At 44.6% G+C, this 4,499-nt stretch overlaps 1 non-coding gene across 1 annotated transcript; it reads right to left on the reverse strand.

Annotated features, from left to right (window-relative positions):
- Positions 1–1,945: 1,945 nt before the first annotated feature.
- trnal-caa (transfer RNA leucine (anticodon CAA)) lies at positions 1,946–2,060 on the reverse strand. The gene is made up of 2 exons: positions 2,023–2,060; positions 1,946–1,991 (listed from the first exon to the last, which is right to left on the reverse strand). It is a non-coding gene; the product is annotated as a tRNA-Leu (tRNA).
- Positions 2,061–4,499: the final 2,439 nt, after the last annotated feature.

Here is a 4,499-nt window from a genome sequence, read left to right on the forward strand (position 1 = left end):
CCAGGCCAGCTGAGTTTCTCTGTCAATTCCTGTCTCTCTTTCAGACTTATAGCATCTGCAGTTCTTTGAACTCTGTTAACTTGAATAATTTCTGGGACAAACCAGCTCATCTACCAGCTCCAGAGCTTCTTTCCTGCTCCTGAAAATCAGTCATCACAATAAACGAGCAGAATAGAACTCCCATTCCCTGACCAAAAACGGAACCCAGCCTGCAGCAGTGAAAGCACCAAATCCTAACCGCTGCACCACCAGTAAGGGCACTTCAGACTCTTGTATCTTTTCTCACCGACACTGCTTCTGACTTTTTCTTTTGTACCATTTTGGCTGCAGATCAGTTTCTCCCTTTCACCAAAATTCCCTTTGCCTTTTTAATTCCCTGCTGCACCTGCAATCCTACTTTCAGCGATTCATGCCCAAGGGCACCAAAGTCCCTCTGCACAGCAGCGTGCTGCATTTTTTATCATTTAAAACATAGTCCATTTTGCGTTATTCCTACCGAAATAGATGACGTCACACTTATCAACATTGAACTCCATCCGCCATGCCTTTGCTCACTCACTTAGACTATCTTTATTTCTCTGCAGATGTTTCATGTCTTCTGCACACTTTGCCCTATACTTGTCTTAGTGTCAGCTGCAAATTTTGACACACCACACTTAGTCCACAATTCCAAATCATCTGTGTAAATTGTAAACAATTGTGGTCCCAGCACTGATCCCTGAGGCACACCACTAGCCACTGAACACCAATGAGAAAAACACCCAATTACCCCTATTCTTTGTTTTCTACTGGTCAACCAATCCTCTATCCAAGCCAATACATGACCTGTAATATGGTGCAACTTTATCTGATGTAGTAACCTTTGATGTGGCACCTTGTCACTTGTCTTCTGGAAATCAAGATACACCACATCCACAGGTACCCCATTGTCCACAGTGCAGGTAATGTCCTCAAAGAAATTCACCAAATTAATTCAGCAAGACATACCCTTCATGAACTCGTGAACACCAGTGGGACAATTTATATCCAGATGTCTTGCTATCTCTTCCTTGAACATAGATTCAATAATTTTCCTCAGTGCTGAAGTTAAGCTAACTGGACCAAAGTTACCGGCTTTTTGCCTATTTCCTTTTTTAAACAGTGACGTCACATTGGCTGTTATCAATCTGCGGGATCCACCCCAGAGTCCAGTGAATTTTGGTAAATAATTACTAGTGCATTTGCTATGTCTCCCATCGCCCCTTTTAGTATCCTGGGATGCAGTTAATCAGGGCTAAGAGACCCCCATGTCTACTGTTAGCCCCGTTACCTTGCCCAGCACTGCCTCTTTAGTGATAATGATAATCTCTATCACAATCAGTGAGAGTTTCACATCAGAGGTGAATTAAATGGGGAGAAACATTGAAATACATCACTTTCATTAGCTCAGAAACAGTACTACAAAAATGATCTTTATCGAAACATACAGGTGTTATTGGCGATGTAATAGATTGGATGAAGAAAGGTTCGTTCCCTCCTGGGACCATCTGGGAAGGGAGTGTTTAATATCAGAATGGAGGTCGCACATTTAAGGCAGAGTCAAGGTGAAGTTTATTCTCTCAGATGGTTGTGAATTAGTGGATTCTTTTACAGAAGAGGATTGTCAGAGCTGGGCCACAAAGTGCATTTAAGGCTGAGTTCGATTGATTTTCAGCAGCAAGGGTATCAGAGGTTACTGAGAAATCCAAGAAAGTGCAGTTCAGGATTCAGGTCAGGATTATCTGCTCATTTAATAGCACAGCAGACTTGATGGGCTGAGTTGTCTCCTTCTCCTCCAAAACTGCATCATGTTAATATAAAGCTGCAAAACTGACCAGAGCAAATTTTGCTTAAAAACAGGTCGATCCCATCGGGATACCGAACCTCAGTGATATTTGCAAAGGACAACAAACAAAGAAGCAGTCATTGTCAGAAGTGGGATTAGAACCCACGCCTCCAGGTGGAGACCAGAACAGCCAGCTTTGCAGGGGAAAGAGTCTATTCCTTGAGTCTGGCGCCTTAGACCACTCGGCCATCCTGACACACCTTGGCTGCTCCAGAGTGATCTGTATACCAGGGTAAACAGGAAAAGCCAGTCTTCAGCACCCACACTGAGTCTGGCTCCATTAGGCCCACAGTCACCTCTCACAAACCACCGTTGCCCTTCACTTTTCCCAACCTCCACCTTGTTCTTGTCTTAAACAATTGCATGTCAGGCAATTGTAGCTGACATTGCTGATGTAGAACTGGGATGTAGATTGAAGTGACACCGCCTGGTCTATGGCGTAATTCTACTTCTAAAGGTCAGTCAATATTTCACAGTTATGATTGCAAATTTTAACCATGAACACGCCACGGCAGTGAAGGCACTGAACCCTAATCAGCAGACTGCGAGGGAAGACTTATATCTCTCTCACCCTGGTCACTGCCTGATTCAGCATTGTGTCTCTCATCCTTCTGCACATGATCCCCTTGGCTCCATCACGGTGTTGTCGCATTGTCTTGGTTTATACTGCACAGACTACCCTGCCATCTATTACACTGCAGTTTCGAATGAATGAAACCCTACCTTACAGGGCACAGTCTTCACTCTATAGCGCAGTGTTGAAAGCAATGGTCTTGTAAAGCACCAGTCATGAGTTTACTTCTAACTGGAGGAGATGAGAATGTTTGTACAACTGCGGCATCCAATATCAAAAGGAGCACTTTCACATCGTCTGAAATTATGCCAATGTCATTTCCCCCACAGGCCAGCAGTGAGGTGAGGTGAGGTATTATAAACTGTAGGTTGACAAGGAAACAATGGGGGAGCAACACGGAGAGGGGAGCGGCCGAATGCTTTATTTCTTTGCTGTAGTCAGATTCTGGTTTTGAAGTGTGAAATGGGACAATATAACCCAAATGGGTGAAATCCTACTTTCTGGGGCTTGGTTTCTGCTGAGGCCTTTGTCACCTTTTGGGAAATATGTCATGTGTTACCTTCTGAAGGTGAAAATGTGGTCCACTTCCCCAAGGGAACGTGAACATCTCAAACGGCCGGTCCATCGTCTCGTAACACACAAAGCTATGGGCAAAGGCTGGAAACTGGGATGTTGAGCCTCTTTCTGTGCCATAAAAACGTGATGATTCAGTCATTTTGCAGGATAAACAACTGTTGTAGAAAGAAAAAAAAAACCAGGAGTTTTGCGATTACGATGCACACAGGTCTCTCGCTATCCATGGTGGTCTAGTGGTGAGGATCGGCACTTTCACTGCCACAGCCCGGGTTCGATTCCCGGTCAGGGAATCCAGTTTTATTTTCCCTGATGGTGACAACGCAAAGGCAGTGCAGCTCTGTCTGCAATCCTTTCAATGACAGTTCCTGACCCCGAGAACATCAGGGTCCATATTCCAGCCGCTTAAAGAGGGGAAAGGTGCCTTAGCTGTCACTGCTCAGTCAGTCTACTCACATTTGTGTTGTGTTGTTAGCAGGGACATCAGCAGTGAGGGTAACATTCACAAGGTACACAACCAGCAAAGATAATCACAGTCGCCACTTCAATTCAATTGTCTCCCCTTTGTGACGCAGTGAGTTTCCCTGCCATTTGTCGTCAGGAAGCTACAATTCACCTGATCGAGTCTGTTCAGCCATTCAATGAGATCGCTGCTGATCTGGTTAATGTCAACTCCGCTTTCCTGCTTTTCCTCCATAACCTGAGGTAAACTCGAGCCGAATCACAACATCATATATTACCGATATTTTTCACAAGTTTAGATGACTTCAGTGACCTGTGCATGTTTGCATGAAATTGAATAATATGAAATGAGCCAAAAAAAGCCCTTCCCACAGTTCAACCCAGTGCAGGGTCAGCCGTATGACAAGAGTAAGAGAGCAAAAACGTTACCTCTATTTCTCCCAGCACAGATTTCTCTCTCGACGAGTTGAATATTTGCAGCATTTTTCATTCTAATTGTGACATTTTCATGGACAGATCCTCACTCAATCCACAAATAACTGAGCTTCCAAAAACTATTTTGCCTCAGATTAAAATTGCTGTGCATCTTTTCATACAGCTTGAGGTCCCAATAATCCCTGCCCCATGTCAATAGAAGCTGCTCCGGGTGAGGGTGGAGCCCACAGACTCGGCATTTCACGTGCCTCTATGGCCACAGAAGGACCGCGCACTCACCAGTTGCATCACTTCTATCTGTATCCCCCTGGTCACTGTCTGATTCACCACTGTATCTCTCATCCTTCTGCACATCATCTCCGTGGCTCTATCTCGATTTTGTCACATTGTCTTGGCTCATATTGCACAGACTATCCTGTTATCTATTATCACAGCGTACGTCTGCACGCTCATTGCCATCCCCATTTCCGGTTATATCTTCGTGACTAGTTCACTGAGTTTCCCTGGTTCTGGGCCCAGGAACTGGGATTATATGGTTGTATGCAGCAATGGTTACTTCCTTGTGTGAGGGAGCTGATGAAATATCCAATG

This window comes from Stegostoma tigrinum, unplaced genomic scaffold (genome assembly GCF_030684315.1).
Source record: "Stegostoma tigrinum isolate sSteTig4 unplaced genomic scaffold, sSteTig4.hap1 scaffold_233, whole genome shotgun sequence".
Taxonomy (NCBI): domain Eukaryota; kingdom Metazoa; phylum Chordata; class Chondrichthyes; order Orectolobiformes; family Stegostomatidae; genus Stegostoma; species Stegostoma tigrinum.